Source organism: Sciurus vulgaris (genome assembly GCF_902686455.1).
Source record: "Sciurus vulgaris genome assembly, chromosome: 3".
NCBI lineage: Eukaryota > Metazoa > Chordata > Mammalia > Rodentia > Sciuridae > Sciurus > Sciurus vulgaris.
Window position 1 is genome coordinate 112,814,109 of NC_136463.1, and position 18,220 is coordinate 112,832,328.

The window sequence follows — 18,220 nt, forward strand, 5'->3', positions numbered from 1 at the left end:
TATTCTTTCTGAACACACAATTTTTTTTTTCTCCAAACCAAAACAGGTATTCCCATGCTTGAAATGCTATTTCTAATTTCTAATTTATTCTTAAGGGCTAATTTGCAAAATGAAATTGTTTGGATGATTGGTTTGCAGTAAACATGGTGTACCAAATTGGTTTCTAAATTTAGAGAAAGGTTGAATCTCCTCTTATAATAATCACGAAATAATAGAAGTATTAATGATAATGAAGCTTCCATAATTAAAAAGTCGAATTCTGAAATAACAAGCAGAAATGAACATTAGCAGGTAGCAACTTCATTATTTATAATTCTCACAAATGCTTATTTTGAGCTCTTTTCATGGGATAACACAACCTTCAAAACACAGTTTATTTAAATGTTAGTGTGATCCCTTGGACAACAGTATGGATGTTATGTGCCATAATTAAATTCCATAATCTTGGGGAATTTAGTACTGTTAAATGTAACTTAAAGGTACAGGAAATTATAAAATTCTAAGAATTATAAAAGAAAGGCAAAGTTGTTTTAATAGATGCTGATTCCTATGTCTGATATTTTAAAAAAATTTAGAAAGTGGTAATTATTGTTATCCATATGAAGGTTCTCAAAGAAAAATCTTGTTTACATGTAATAAGAATTTGAGTATGAGTTCTAGATTTTAAATACAGTAGATTCCATGTCCCTTCTTGGAGGTTTCTGAGGACTGATTTTTGGTAATATCTCTTTGGCATACAATGTTTTATGAAGTCCAGCTTCTCGAAGTGCTAACTCAAAGCGAAGTCGAGGGTCAGAAATTATCTGTAGAAATAAAATACAATTTAAGTGAATAATAATCATTGAAATTTTTATCACTTAGTTTCATATTTTCTAAAGTTGTATGTTTCTTAGATGACTAGATGACCACTAACTTTGTGAATACTGTGACAACATTCTGATGATTTTTACTGAAAATGTCCAAGTATTTTTTTGCCATCATCACTTTCCAGTATGTTAATTGTTTCCAACAGACTGTATAGAATATTGTATTCTAGATTAGTCAAAACATATTATTTAAATTATTAAAAGATGAGATAAAAAAGCCAATTCTCAGTGCTGTAGATTCATTATTGCTGACTACAATTATAAAATGCAATCATTGATTAAAATAGATATAAACCATAATCTTTCATATCTGGTTTTAAACAGACATTTTAAATTCCCCATCATTTGGTATTATGCAAATTGTTTCAGCTCATGGCCACCACTTGAAAAACAAGATCGATAGAAACTTTCCTCCAAGGCCAAATTTCTATTTCAAACAGAACTAGAAAATGACTCCATCAATCTGATTCTAAGTGGGAGTAGACATATGAGTAATTCCATGTCTGTTTTCGCTTATTGCTGATTGGGCCTTATTCTCCTTCCCCTCATATATGACTATTAAATGTCAACAGACACTGCTTACAATGACAGGAAGATGGACACATGCGGGTTTTACACAATGAGGCATTGCACCTGGATTTGAAGATGCCCTAGCAGATGAGATAATAAGCTGCCTGAAGCAGCCCCTTCTTCAAAGAGTTCTTCGATGAACAGGCATAATAAGAAGGTACACAGTTTGCGTGTGCAATTTGCGATGGGGCAGAGCCCTGAGTGTCATTAAGGAACACTGCAAAAGGACACTTTTTGGACTGGAATTTCAAGTTAAAAGGCTTGAAGGTCATGCCAAGGAATCTAAATATCTAATGGGGTTGTGTTTATTTTTGTGTTTAGTAGAGAAATAATATAACTATTGTTGTTTCATAAGAAGGAGGATCTGATTGCAAGTTCAGCATGAATTAAATGGACAGGTAAAGAAGAGAAAGAGGCAGGTCAGTGGTCAGGAGTCTACTACAATTGTCTAGACCTGAAATAATAAATGCCTAAATGTGGCTGATAGCAAGGAAGAGCTATTAGAAATACTGTGAAGGAAGGAGATAATAGAATTTGGTTACTAATCAGATACAGGTGTAGGGGAAATGATGAGTATAGGGTCAAGAATAATACAGAGATTTGTGTCTCAGAAGCAATCACCCAGAGCCTTAGATCCTCTTTGGCCTCAACATATTCTATTCACTCTCATCCACTCCCTATGATTCTTGTTCAGACTGTGGGCTGTTGACTCCCAAATTATTTCTGGGACTCACTTCTTTCTTCAACTCCAGGGTCGTGAGGTTTAAATTTATTTCATTATTCTATTTTTGAGTAGATAGTAGATAAAGAGGGGACTTCCTCCTACCCAGACTTCCATCTCCCCAATTCCCATCTTCAGAGGCAGCTAATCAGTTTCTTACAAAGGTGAACTAGACAGCTTTGCTCTTAACACGACATGAATGAAACAAATTCCCCTTCTCTCTAAGTTTGTTTTTCCTTCTGTAGTCTTACATGGTTCATAGCAGCACCATCCAATGATTATAATTCACTGAATTATTTCTAGGTGCCAGGCAATAATCTAGTCAGCTAATATTTATTATTTCTAATCCTCACAAATTCTTTGCAACAAATTACTTTAGGAAAAACAAGCATAAGGATGTTAAAAGCTCAAATGACTGCACCCATCCAATAAATAGTGGATGTGGATTTGAATCCACAATGTAGACTCTTAGCAATATTATTTGCTGTTTAGCTCACAATCATCCTCACTTTATCTCCTCCCTCTCCAAATTAGAACCATTCATGGTCCCTACCCACCACTTCTATGAAGGTTCTTCACTCTTACAAAGACCCCATGCCATTCTCAGCAATTCTCTAATCAGGGCACAGCTAAAAATGTAAATCTGTTTACATCACTTACTTGCTTCAAAGTCTCGGTCTGTAGGTCAGATGCCTTAGCAGCAAGACTTTGCAGAGCCTGCTCCTAACCCACGTTTCCAGTCTCAGTTCTCAGCACTTGTCCTGTAGCCCATGCCACGTACTTTATATTGAAGACAAACCAGGTGCCCTCCCCACTTTGGCAGCTGGTATCTGGAAATATTGTGCACCTTTATAAGTAATCCCTCTCCCCACAAACCTACTTTTTGTTATTTTAAATCATCTCGAGGGAATTGTTACTGTTCCAAGATCCTTGACCTAGATAGAGCTCAAGTTTTCTCTCTGACATGATCTCCAACCTCCCAATCAGGGCGAAATGCTCCTTCCTTCCTCCCGCAGCAGCCTCCCGCAGCAGCGACCCTCAGGCCTCCATTGTAGAGTTGATCTCATCCTCTGGCATGATTTCTGTACCTGTACTTTCCCTCCTACCAGGGACTTCTGCTGACTTCCTCCAGGCACAATCTATCTTTTCAGGATGCAGCCCAAAGCTACATCTTACACAGAACCAGAATATAGTATGTTCCACAAATATTTGTCCAATTAATTAATCAATGAATTATCCTTGTTTTTATTCTCTAGCAAAGTATGCAGCACACAGTGGAGGCAGAATGGATTCATTTGATAATGGATGAAGTTTCCTAGTTTTTAGTTCATTAAATAAGTAGTTATCGTTTCTCCTTAGATTTGTGAAATTAACAACTACTTTCTCCCTAATTTCAGTCATATCTATTCCTACTTTCCAACTTCCTCCCACTCTCCAACTTCAGCCCCTTCCAGGTATAGACTAAAATGAATCCTCAGTTCCTAGAAATGATCAGATAACCCCTCAATGGTTTTTCCACAGAAAATATTTTATTTCTCAATTAGCTCTGGTTCATTTTAATTTCTGAATGCTTTCTTCTTTGTCTCATTAGTATCATTGGTTGTTTACTTAATAGGATTTATGTTTTGAATTTAATTCTAAATTCTTAATACAACAAAGAAATATTTAAACAAAATAATATTAACATCACTTTCAAATGAAAGCTTTATAAAGTTATTTGTTAAATGTAAAAACTAATTTTCAATGACAGATCTATATTTTCAGGTAAGTTGTTTCATTCTAGGGTCACCTATTAGTTATTTTAATATTAATTAAGAATTATGCAGTAATTATGTGCTATCATTTAGATGTAAATATTATGTTAATATGTGTAGTATTCAAATGTAAATATTGAAAACAGTTTGTAATCCCAAACACACAGTTCTTAGCTTCATCATGACTTCTGCATCAACTATGCTAATTTCCATAATTACCTGCTGTTCATTGTATGTATTTAATGTGAAGAGGGGCTTTTGAAGAATAAACTCTTCTCCATTTTCAACAACCATTCTAGCTTTTGATGCCATTGTATCTGACATCATTCTAACAGGATCAAACTGAGCAACAACAGCAACCTAAAAGAAGAGAAGGCAGACCAATTGGAACAAGGTACAAGCTACAAGGTACAATCTAAATACCTTAAGAAATTTTACTAAACATAATACCTGAAAGGGCAGAAAGAATATTAAAACCAGGCCTGTCGTAGAGGTCCACAGAGGAATTAAAACTTACATAAAACAAAGTATTTGAAGGCCTTAACACATAATTTTTTGCTAATGATTCAATAATTATGATTAATTTCAGATAAAAATTTCTCTTTCTGATAAAAGTCATAGGGAATTTTACATAGAAAACCTACATATTCAAATATCTTGAAAGTAACCAAAAGTGAAAAAAAATATTTATTTTTAACTGATAGCAAATTATGGCTACAGTAACAATGTCATGAGGCTTTCTAGAAAGTTCAATCTAATTAGGCTGAATCTAGAGCATATACTCAGTTGAGTGTGTTGGCAATATTGGGCAAGATAGACGAGTTTCCACTGTACCGGGCACCTACAATGTCCAGAATCTGCTAGAAAACATTGTTATACCTTCTACTCAAAAAACTGCAGTTATTTTAATATGAATGTCCTTGCACGTGATAATTCAAAATCACATCTTAATAAAAAAGTCACTAATTTTGTAAATTATATGCACCATTAGTAATACCTGGCTGTTAATTCTGAAAGTCAAAAATTAGCATGACGTAAATGGCATTTTTAGTGTCATTTAGAAACTGTAATGAAATAACTGGGGGATTAAATATACTTTAATTATTATAGGTTTCCTAGCTTAAAAAAAATCGTATAATTCTAAACACTGATTACATTTAACAGGCATAGATATTTTTGTTTTCAAAGTGCTGTTAGATGGAAGGAATTCTAGTCAAATGGACCCCATAGTTATCAAAGTTGTATTTTGTATATAGAATGTGTTTAGTAATAGTGACATTGAGTCTTTCTGATTGAAAAATTGAATTTATCAGATACAGGATGACCAGGGTTTACATTCCTATGCTTTGAATTTATCTCTATAATCTATTTTATCAGGGAAGATGATGATTCATGGGTTTGCACTGTTATCTCTACTCTGACACTTAACTAGATCCTGTTGATTTCAACCCTATCTGATATTTACTACATATATGACTTTGGACAAAGCACCTAGCCTTTGCATTGCCTCAGTTTCTTCTTCTTTAGATTGGGGATATTAATAGTAGCTCTTTCATAGTAGCTATATCATAATAGTAGCTATATCTTTTACTCTGTGGAGATGAAACTAAGTGGCACATAAGAGTTTTTAGAAAAGGGTTTTATACTTATTCAATTTATTCACAAAATTGAATTTATATACTTCAAAACTATAAAGCAGGCATTACCATTTTTCAGATGAGGATATGGAGCTGAGGAGATTAAGTAAATGACCTTCGTTTCCTCTGCCAGAGTCCCAACCCAAGTTGTCCCAGGTCTGAAGGGCACCGGAGTCCAAGTTCTTACCCATTATTCTATATTACCTCGACTGACAGAGATGAGAAACCAGAGACATCCCCTGTTAGCTAGGACATGGTGTCAATGAAGATTTTAGAGCGTGTGCATCGGAACAATCACTCTGGGTTTAAATTTCTGAAAATTACCAAGTAAAACTTTTTTATCATATTTCCCAAGTTCTTATATTCCTGCTCTTTCCAACTGCTGTTTACTTTCATTTGCTTTTGCTACTTTTATTATGCAAGGTAATGGGAAGTTTTTTATTTCTCCACACACAAAAAAGGTATTTTTAAAAAGGGGTTTTTAACATATTTGTTGACTGTGGAATATTTCCAAGCAGAGGTTCCTATCCCAAAGAAGATTATCTTGCTCTACCACATTTTTTTGAGGACAATAAAATCCTTTGAGTAGATGAAGTTTCACTGTTGCAAATGGGTACTATTCAACCAATAAACTAGAGGTGATATGGATGCATTTAAATCCTGGGAAAGCTTTTTAAAAGGTGCTGATGAAGTTCTTTTAATATACTGAGAAACTGGAAATGGTTCAACATAAATCTAATTGTTCCCTGGAATGAAGATCAGCGTCCCAATTTGGAAAAGTTATGTTTTATATAGCCGATGTCATGAACTAAGCCCTAGTAATAATGTTATTAAGAGCACTTAGATACATTAAAAAAAAAAAAAGAAAATTTTCAAATTATAAGTACCTGTTTCCTAAGGGCTTCCAGGCGTCTCTCTCTCTCCTCTTCTTCATGTGCTTCTTGAAGGGCCACTTCCTTTTCTCCATCAAACGCTTTTCCAATAATCCCTGTCTATATTTAACCCTTTGAAAAGAATACAGGAAATCGATGAAATTATGTGCATGTATGAATATGTCAAAACACTCCCACTATATGTACAATTATTTTGCACTAATAAAAAAATGACAAAAATAAAACTAGCACACAGGCATCCAGGGAAGCATCACAGTAACCCTGGAGAACAGAGGTGCAGAGGCTTCTCAGCGGTGACATGTTTTTATTTTACTCTATGATTAATTTCTCATTTCCTAAGGAAAAAAGACAGCATCTGAAATTTATAACAATTCTAATAAACAACCAGAGAAATGCAGGAAAGCATGAGGTAAAATCTCGTTCACCTCACTCCTCATTGAACCATTTCATTAACTTCAACTGCTGCTGTTGCAGCTGATCTGCCCTGAGAGATGAATACTGGCTCATTTCTGAGTTTCTATAGCAGTTTAACACAATTTGAGATGTTAAAAAGACTGCATTACTGATTAAATATACATGTTTTTAGAAAGAAAAGTAAAATGAATCGCTATAGGAATATGTCTAAATTATTTTGCTTACTAAAACTTACACTAAATTTCACATACATTGTCTCTTATTTTGTCAAGAATGCCTTTTCTGAATGGGGTGTGTGTGTTAAGAAATTTAAAAAATTGCACTTTGACATCTGTAGATGGCAGCAAAAACATGACTTTCCCTTAGTGTTATATTTCCACCCACTTCACATCATCAGATATTGAATGAGGACACATTTAAATACTGGTTTAATGCCACAAACTCATTTGGTCATCCTCCGCTTCCTGCTTTTGGGCAGCCTCCTTTTGCCATCTTCTTGCCCAAAGCTATTCTTCCACTGAATTACAGAGATGAGATTCCTCTTTTTGAACAAGTGAGTACTTGAATTCCATGGGTAGTATTAGGCTATTGCCTCTGTGTTTTAGTCAGCTTTTTCGCTGCTGTGACTAAAAGACCTGACTCAAAACAATTTTAGATGAGGAAAAGTTTATTTTGGGCTTACAGTTTTAGAGGTCTCAGTCCATAGAGAGCTGACTCCATTCTAGAGGGCCTGAGATGAGGCGGAACATCATGGCAGAAGAGTATGGCAGAGGAAAGCAGGAAGCAAAGAGAGAGATTTCAATTGCCAGATACAAAGAATATACCCCAAAGGCACATCCCCAACGCTCACCTCCAGTCACACACTACCCTGCCTATAATCGCCACTCCATTAATCCCTATTAGGGGATTGAGGGCACTGATTGGGTTAAGGCTCTCCTAACTCAAATCATTTCACCTCTAAGCCTTTTTGCATTGCCTCACACCTGAGCTTTTGGGGGACATCTCACATCCAAACCATAACACTCTGTCTTTAACCCTGGATGATGTTGTTTCTGCTTTCTTTGTGGCATCAGTCATAAATGTCCTTTGCCCTTAGTATATACTCCTGCATTTTAATATGGAGGTATCTTTACAGAGCCTTTGTATTCTGGATTCTGACATTTACTGAGTACTCGCTACCCATCAGGTCTTGTGCCAAGTGCGTTATGCTTTATCTTATTGAGTCTTTCCAACAATTATATGTTGCATAACCATTATATAATGTTTTATGGATACATAGACAGAGGCATAGACAAATAATGTAACTTGTCTAAACTCTTCATACCCAGAGTAAGTGGCTGAGCCAGAAATTAAACCCTGAAAGATTGGTCTCAGATCACAAGACTACTCCTCACCCTCCCACCCTCAGGCAATTACTACTGTGCTGTCCTCCTCTTCTTTCCTCTCCTCTTGATCTCTCCACCCACCACAATACCAACTGTGTGCCAATTCCTGTGCTAGATAGTATGGTCATGCTGAGAAAAAGATTCTGTTCTTAAGAAGTTTATAGTTGACACAGAGACAAGAGCCAAATCTAAGAACAAGGTACACAGGACATTAAGATAGGCACAAATAAGGGCCTTTGGGGATTTGAGGAAGGTAAGATACCACGTGCAGGATTTTGAGAGTAACGGATAGGACTCAGCAAGAGCTTCATAGAGGGGACAGCATTTGAGCTGTCTCAAGAATTAGGAACTGGAGAAGCATAGAGGGTGAGGGCAGAGGGAGTTCACTTCCCAGGCAGAGGAAGCAGTGCAGGTGCTTGAGAGTGGCACCTCATTTGCCTCACCCTTGTCTCAGGGGAAGGGCTCAGGGTTGCAAGAACACAGTTAATGAATATGCAAAATAGACAGGTGCAGGGAAGTACTGGTGACTGAAACCTGGCATCGACATAGTTTCCTTGGGAAGATATATTCCTGGGGAGGGAATGATCTTTTAAACTGTTGCTCATGAGGCTGCCACTGAGAGAGAAGCAACAGGGAGAAGAAAGGAGAAAGATACTCGATGGATGCTTGTGGAATACAAACGTAGCACAGGACTAGAAGGAAAATCCTAAGCTCCTCAGAGGGTCATGATCCTCCAGACCTCCTTCCATATCAGGAGACTGTTCAGTCAAGACACAGATTAAAGGGCCACAGACCAGAATGCTCCCTTTTCCCCAGGCCTTCATGCCATGAAGAGCTGTATTTTTCATTTTCTCCATTTTCACCAAGGCATGACATAACCTCCCTAATGAGGTTATACTCAATTTAAGCACTGAGTACAAGCTAAGTGAACTACTGTGAAAGGTTCAAATTAAAAGATACCTTGGGATTTGGCAATTACCATATGCTATTCTCAAAACCTTTGGAAAGTTTCTCTTCCTGAGGGATATATAGGTTGCTTCGTCTGCAACAAAGTTTTTGTCTGTTTTGTGGAAAAGTAATAGTGGTTCCTGCCAGGGGAACTTGACTAGTGAGGAAGACTACAAATGAGATTAAGGCAATTATACCTATGTCATGGCGAAGGCTGACTGACAGTTACCTGGAGGCTCATTTGTTCACTTAACAGATATTTATTGAGCTAAGCGCCTGCTCTGTATCCAGTGCCATACTAGACACATTACCGTGCACTGGCAACACAGGAGATGGGCTCCTGTCCTCACATGACTGCAATCCAACAGGGTGCAGAGACCTAGGCAATTATAACAGCAGGGCTTATGCTCTGAGTGGAACAATGGGCCACAGGCCATTGGGAGAGGCATCTTTTCCAGACTTTGGGGTAGTCTGGAGGAGCATCTGATAGGAAGTACCTTGAATTTGAGACTTGAAAATAAAATCAGGAAGTTCCCCCCAAGGGGAGAAAAATAGAAAGAAACGTAGCAGACAGAAAAAAAAAAAAAATAGAGGTGAAAAGCCTAGAGGCGAGAGAGCACAGTAGCTTGAAAAAACTGAAAAGAATTTAGTATGACCAAAAATGAGCAATGCAAGGGTGACGGTGCCAAGAACTCAGGATGGAGAGGGCAGAGGGGCTGGGTCTTGGGCACTTTACAAGCATGAGGCCTTTGATCAGGGAAACGCAATGATTAGAGCAAATTTGTCTTGCAATATGGAGATGGATGGTAAGGAGGCATGACAGAGTTATCCAGATAGAAGTTGACAGTTTTTCTGCTCTACAGCAGAAGCAGGGAACCGGTAGGAGGTTGAAGAAGACATGGATTTTAAAGATGTAAGGAAAATGTTTAAAAAGTTGAAGAAGTTTATTTTACAGGAGAGGGAGAGTGATAGAGGAAGAACTTAAGTTTTCTGTCTTGCACAGTGAACATGTTGTTCCTCCCTAAAATTGGGAACTTAAAAAACAAGGAAAAGAAGGAACTAGGTTCAATTTGGACACAGAAGAAATGCCTTCGCTGGAGCGGGGCTGGAGGGATAGATGCAAACCTTCATCAAAATGGAATTGAAGTCACAGGGAAGATGCCATGACCAGGGGTGAGAACAATGGGTCAGAAAAGTAGGCATAGGATTGATTCCCAAGGAACCAACACTTCAGAAAGGGGAAGAAGATGGGACTATTTAGGGAAACAAGGAGGATAAATATTACTAAAAAGGTAATAAAAATGGGATCAACAATGTCAGATGCTATAGAAATAGTCCAGAAATAATTATTGGATTAAACTGTCATTGACATGACAGTCAGTAGGGTGGTGGCTGAAAAACCAGTGGGGGTAAGGAAGTAAGTGGCAGTGGAGACAAGCCCTTCAGTAGGAACGATTCAGGTGGGGAGCAGAGACACAACGCCATGCTGTAGGAAGCACTAGGCTGACCACAGTGGCATTGGCTCCAAGATGATGATCACAGATACTCTGATGACCTTGAAGATTTGCACTGGAAAATTTAAGGACATAGGAGACATATTGAAATTCTTCATTTTTACAGCTTCTACAGCTTAACTTCAAACAACTCTTCAATTAAAAATGGGAAACTCTTGATGATTCCTCTGCTCTGGATAGAAAAATGTCTTTGCCTAAAGAGAAGTGATGCAGAAAAACTCTTGGGAGAAAGCCAAATACTCACATATTCATGGAGAAAGAAAACAGCAACACAGTGAAGTCAATCATTTGGAAAATTTTCCACATAAATACTTTTAGTCATTTGAGGTAGCAGCTTTTCTCCAAATTAAACTGTTGCTATGAAAGTCAATGTCAGGAAGTGGCTAAACTCAATAGTTTTTAAGTTGTGCACTGAATTCCCAAACAGGAACCTGGTGCTCATTTCTCTATTTTATGCTCCCTTAGTCAACAAAGGTTGGAAAGTGCTGCAAAAGAGGCATTTCAACTTTTCTTGGGGGAGGAGAATCATCATATTGTTCAAAAGCAACAGCTGCTACAGAATCAGGTACAGCATTAACAATAATCTGAAAAGGATTTTCTTTAAGCCTCTGGGCCTGAGTGTAGTTGGAGGACAGTATGCTTTCATGTAGAAACGGAGCATTCACGTATCATTTAGGAGACTTTTTATATGGCTTCTGCGCTCTAAGAAGTGAGTACACAAATGCAGATGATTTGAAAACACTTGAACTGTAGTATCAGCCTCCTGTGGCTTCAGTGAAACTTCCAGAAGAACTGAGCAAACTATTCAGTACAAAATCTTGACCTTCCTCCTATCTGAAGTTACAAGCAAAACTACAGCAAACAAGCTAGGAGAAAGACTTCTTGAGATTGGCCAGTGGCAAATACAACAATTAAAATTTTTTTAAAAACTTAAGCAGTAAATAATACAGAGCATAAAGACATATCTGAATTATTAAAGTATTGAACCCACCTGAAATGTTTCAGGAAGTGATTTGTCCTACTGAATTAAAGGCTGTTTATAAACATACTTGCTACGTAGTGTTGAAATCATGAATTTCAACACTGAAGAAGAAAGTGTTAAATTGGTACATGCCAGAGGCGTCTTGCCAGAGGCATCATATGGAATGTGTTTCTACCTGTTGGAAATCCATTTTTGGCTCATATCCCACTCAGTAGGTTGTTCTTCCTGCCAAGCAGAAAGGACCCTTCCGTTAGCCTTAGGGTACCCTGACAGGGAACAATATGCGGATCAAAACTGGTGGGCCAGGTGCCAGCACCCTCTCAAACAAAGGGAGAAGAAACTCTTCTCTGAGAACACTCTGGGAACAAAGAATGGAAATCACATAAGCAGACACCGAAGAACCAGGGCCCTCTAACTCCTAGACTCTACCAAGTGGGGATTCTGACCGAGGGCATTGCAGAGGTCAATTTCTGCAGCAGTAATGTGAATCCTGATATAAGACAGTGGCATCCTGGTACAGATGGGTATGGGGCAAGAACAAAGAGGACTCACAGAGCATCCAAGAACTAGGAACAGATGAGCCCAAGCCAGCCCTAAACAGAGACCATTCTTTCAGCTCAGAGCACCTACTGGTTCCTTTGTGAAGCTACTGGAACCCCATTCTTTAACTGTTGACTATAGTTGTTAAGGTTTAGATATGAAGTGTCCCCAAAAACATCATCTGTGAGACAATGCAAGAAAGTCTAGCAGTGAAATGATTGGGTTATGATTGCATTAAACTAATCAATGTATTAATCCATGGATGGATTAACTGGGTGCAAATTATAGGCAGGTAGACTGTGACTGGAGGAGGTGGGTCACTGGGACGTGCCTTTGGGATATGTATTTTGTCCCTGGCGAGCAGAGTTCTCTCTGCTTCCTGATTGTTGTGTCTTGAGCTGCTGTCCTCTATCATGCTTTTCTGCCCTGATGTTCTGCCTCATCTTGGGCTCAGAGGAGCAGAGTCAATTGTCCCACGTCCTCTGAAATTGTGAACACCAAATAAACTTTTTGTCCTCTATGTTTTTCTTATCAGGTCTTTTGGTCACAGTGACAAAAAAAGTTGACTAAAACACATTGGTCAACATAGAGTTATTAAGCACCTACCAGGTGCCAAGCACTGTTCTAGGTACTCAAAATACAACAGTAGAAGGAGAAAACAGAAAAAAAGTTTCCACCCTATTAAGTCTTACATAATTTGTGGTTTGTTATGTATGAATATATCTAAATTAATATTTTGGTAAAATGCATAAGGTTATTATACATTATTTTTTAATTGGTCACAAAGTCCTAAATTAGAAAGGCTCTTCTTGGATTCCTGTAGAGTAATAATAGTTCTCCACTGTGGTGGTCATTAGAATTATTCTGATAATACCAGGGACCCATCCTCCACGAATCGCATCAGGATTCTGATGGCGAGGCTCAAGTACTAGTATTTGGTGGAAATTTCCCCAGACAAGCCCATCTAGCATCCTATGCTGAGAATCAATGTTGAATAGCTCAGTGGTCCCCAAACTTGAACTTATGTTAGAATCACCTGCTGAGTGTGGGCTGCTGGGCCACCTCCAGAATTTCTGATTACAAAGCACTGAGTGGGGCCCCCCAAATTTACATTTTTAACAAGGGTGTTTCCAGGTGATGCTGATGCTGCTTGTCTGGGGATCACACTCTGAGAATAACAACATAGATAAATATACAGATTAGAGGGATTTACCTGACTAATGTTCTCAAGACCAAACCAGGTACAAATTACTACCTAGGCAGGGCTTATTTCTGTTTGTGTTTGCCAAGTATCACCGTTATATGTGTTGGGAATGCTCCAAAGTAGAAATTCCTCTTCGTGCTATTGTCACGCAAGAGCGGGATCTTGCACTCTGTCTTCTCCTGCCCTTTGTGGCCTCATCTTGACCTTGGCTTTCTCAGGTTTGGATCAGTGTCCATGACAGGCAGTTGCAACAATGTCTGTTACTGAATCTCTTTCTTTCCCTCCAGTAGACAAAACATTTTTGCATCCCGATGACAAGTTGAAAACCTAAGGTTACTGGCTATTCAGTAAAGGGTCTACTCAGTAAAATAAAAGGAGAAGGAGATATTCAAAGGCATCTCAGCCTTTAAAAGGAAGTATAAGCCACTTCATTTGGGAAAAGTTTTTGCAGCTACAAGATGCAAATTTCCTCATGCTAGAATAAATGAGAGTAAAGGACATTCTTGCATTGGCTATAATCAGTTTCAAACTAGGTAAGTCCACCTGAGCTGAAAGTGCAGACTGAAGCAAAGACTTGAACCTAAGTCCAGGGTTGAAAGCAGGGGACGATGTGAAGAGAGGGACCCTGGAGGAATGCTGCACATGTTATATTAGTCCTTTCTTAGAACTAGTGCAAAAAACCATTTCTTACCACCATTTATTTTTCTCTCTCTCTTTTTTGAAACATTCCTATTCCTTCCCGACTTTCTATAATCTTTATATCCTTACACATCTTCAAAAATTTCCTAGGCTACTCCTTGCCAATATTTTGTTCAGGTTACAGGTAGTACGAGGTGTTACCTGCAAAGATTTAAAAACAATAATAAAACCTACTAAAAGCCTGCTTTAAAAAAAAAAATTATCATGCACCAGCAAGCCTGAACAATAGTAGTAATAAAATTCTCCCTTCACTGAAGCATACAATCCCACCTGACCACACTCTTAATCCTTTCAAGTTTTTCTTAATTGAAATCCAATGTTTCCCAGGTAACACTACTTCTATTGTAACCCCTAAAAATTAAGGGTATCTGTGAAGAGGAGGCTGCAACTTTTGTCCCCAGTGACAATTTTAGAAAAGTTTTACCCATTGACTTTGGGATGATACCATCCTTTCTCTGTCATGGTTCTTAGAATCACTACTGACGGCCTGGGTCAGTGTCCAGCATTGACTGAAGGTTGTTCAAAACACACAGTTGCTTGTTTCCAGCATTTGCCTTGCCCTTGCTTCAACAATTCATTCCTTAGATCAAACTTGGAGCACGGTATCACCTAGAACTCTTCTGCCAAAATCTTAAACTGGGGATCCTGTTTTATGGCCAGTCTCTGGGGTCCCTGCATCAACTTAGAAAGGCTATACATTGCCTAACTCCAGGAAGCATCATTCACATGAAGAGCCGCCAGCTTCTCATGTTCTCCCTCAACCTCACTAAACCTGCAGCTTCAGCTTACCGATCTGCCAGTTTTTCAACATTTCCTGTGTACCACGGACAGACTAAATCTTCTTTTGTGAAGTTTTCCATCTTTCATTTTGTCTCCGCCTTTTCACCCAGGCCAGGATACTCAGTCAGGCTTGATTTCATTCTCTCCCTGGCTTTGGATCTCTGGGTCTACCTTTTCAAATGCAGTGTCCTTTAATTATTTTGCCTTCTTTTCTTTGCCTACCCACCCTGCCAAAACGCAGTCCTAAGTCTTGGTTGAATTTATTATTTTGTTCCCAGTTCCTCACTTGTCATTTAGTTCAAATCCCCCAGCACTCTGGCCTCGCCCACTCCACTCAATGGAAATCACTCTTCCCAATGTAACTCCTGACTCCAAATTGCACTCAGGGTTTTCTTTCAGAGTTCCTTTGGTTTGACCTGTTGGCAATGCCAGATACTGATAACCAGCTCTTTCTTGCACAAATATCTGCAGTCTCTATGTCCCTCAGAGTTCCAGGTCATTTAATCTTTTATTTTAGTTGTTCTCTATGTAAATTCAGGATTATTGTCAGACAAATCCCTCAAGTATAACTATATTACATTCCTAGTTAAATACAGAGCTGCTTAACTGCCTTAATGGGCATTTGAGTTGGGTATAGCATTAGCATCTTGTAAAAATTTAGTAACAAACTGAACAACAAATCTAAACTGAAGGCTAAAGGGCCTCTTACCCTCTTAGAAGTAAGCCACTGGGTGTCATGGCTATCATGAACAGGGATAAGATTCTGCCTAGTCAATTATTTGGGGTTCACTATGATCCAAAGACAGACAATTAAGTTTCCAATATCTAATAACTTATAATATGGATGTAATGATGTTAGCTTGAAATAATCATGGTAACAGTCATTTCAGTTACCTAAAGACCTAAAGAAAATACTCATAGAATACATAACTTTGAACAATACAACTTTCTTGTATCACAAGTCTTTTGGTCCTAGAAATTATGTTTAAGCAAATGACTGAGTGACTTGTCTTTGGAATTAGTACCTATAAACCACTCACAAGTTGAGGGATGTCTTCTAAAATAATATTAATCATCTAATTCATATTAGATGATTTTTAAAACTCCTTTCTTTCTAATAGTAATTGTATACCAGAGCCGACTGCCTATTATGGCCAACTCTAGATTTTAATAATTAAACCACATTATGGTGGATATCTGTTGTTTTTCATCTCTCTAGCATAAACCTACTAACATCAAACCCCATTCATCTGCAGAATGGCCCCCTTATTCCAAGTAGGTCTGTTGAGGAATTTATTTGAGAACTTCTTTTCTTTCCTGATATTAAGGTTTTACCAGTCACCAGGTATGGTTAAAATGTTACATCACAAATATGATTACAGATATTGGCCCTGAGTGAGCCACATGGCTTCAGATGAGCCAATTAGACTTTTCCCCTGGGATTTATATTCGGTTACTGAAAAAGAAAAGCTTGCTTTTCTCTCTGAGGGCAGTAAGCTAGATTGACATAATTGAGTCCTGGAGTTGTTTGTAGCCATGCTCTCTCTTCTCCCTACCACCCAGTGCAGACACACAGAGGAAATCCATTTAGGCACATGGACAGTCACTTAGTATAGAGGTAGAAAAAGACTGAGAGGAACCAGAAGATACCATTCAAATTCCTGAGCCAAAACTCATTCCTGGTCCCTATTCTTATGAATCAATCCATTCCCTTTTCTGCCTAAGCTAGTTTGAGTTAGTTTGTTAGTTGCTTCTGAGGAATTCTGACTAGTAAGCATATCTTCTGTGTATAATGGAATATGTATCATTTTATCCCCATAACAGAAGGACATGTTACCTAGCTGTTTCAAGTGGGAATCAGTTCATTTTTCAAATTGATGGCCCATGGAATGTTAATATCCACAAGATGTTAACATGTGTGCCATGAGAAATGTGTTTTAGTAAGTTATAGGGAGAAAAAGATAAAGTGAAATAGATTTCTTTATAGCATAATATCTCAGAATATTTATAATAATTTGATAGTATACATAATGAATCTCCAAAAGGAGTACATAGGTTTATTGCCCAAATTTATTTGGTAACAGAAATATTTGTCAGTAAAGCCCAGTTTGGGCAATATTTTTTGCCATTCTGTGAGCTAGCAGAAAGGTTCAAGTTAAAACACTATTGGGCATAGATACATACACCCACTGGTCAGCAATATAGTTAATTGTTTTCAGGTCTTGCTTTTCTGCTACATTGTGCATTTCCTAAGTATAATGGATATGACATAATCTCCTTTATATTCTCAACAACTAATAAAGTGCATAAAGTATAGAAGATATGCACCAATAAATAAAAGAAAAACAAAACAAATGATGAATGGAATTTACAAGTGATGGAAAACATTCCATTGAATGTCTTAAGATATAGGTAAATAACAGGACATAGGAGTTGACAAAATAAAAATGTAAAGATAAATTAAATATATAATCTTCCATTAATCCTGCCTAATTAGTGGGTATTACTTTGTAAAATATTTAATCATTTAAGAAGTTGAATGAGAAGTTGAATTACTGGAGAACACATCTGGTATCTAGTTCCTTTGGACAATCAGGAACCACAAATGCTTAAAGGCCCAACTCGGACACAACAACCATGACACAGACTTGCTAGGACTGTGATTCCAGAGAGGCAGTGCAGGCAGGCATAGCATGATGGTTTTCAGGATTTTTTATTATGAACTGACAAAGGTCACCCAGCATTTATTTGCCTAATTATTTCCATGTTCATTTATTCAACATCTATATATGAAGCACCATAGAAGTAAAAGTGTAACCACAATATTTCTACAAAACAAAACAAAAACCCAGAGAAATTAGAAACACCTATCAAGTAGACAAAGGCAGAGTCTAAATCTAGATTTTAAATACAGTATATGAAGCAAACTGCTACTAGCCATATGATTTCACTAAGAAAAGACACCTGCCATTTGACACTAATTGGGTAATTTATCCAGTGAAACTTGAACTTACAAATGTTTATAGACATAGTTTAACTTCACAATTAAAATGTATTACATTTTAGAAACCTTTAAGATGCTCAATTATAATTTTAATGGTTATGTAAGAAGGGAATTCATGTTGTGGTTTACCTACAGAAGCTTTCATTAAATTCTCATCCCACTCTGGTTTGTAAAGAACTGCTTTTAAAGATAAGAAAATGATAAGCATGGGTGATTAGGTTTTTTGTTTGTTTATTTGTTTCCCTGAAGAATTTCTATAAGATATGTACAATTTCCAATGACTTAAATTTCAAAAAGAACCTTTTCAGA

The 18,220-nt window shown here is 37.6% G+C and overlaps 1 long non-coding RNA gene across 1 annotated transcript; it reads right to left on the reverse strand.

Annotated features, from left to right (window-relative positions):
• Nucleotides 1-672: 672 nt before the first annotated feature.
• Nucleotides 673-6,556, reverse strand: LOC306656536. Its single transcript, XR_013762554.1, has 3 exons — nt 6,436-6,556; nt 2,818-4,271; nt 673-803 (listed from the first exon to the last, which is right to left on the reverse strand). It is a non-coding gene; the product is annotated as an uncharacterized lncRNA (long non-coding RNA).
• Nucleotides 6,557-18,220: the final 11,664 nt, after the last annotated feature.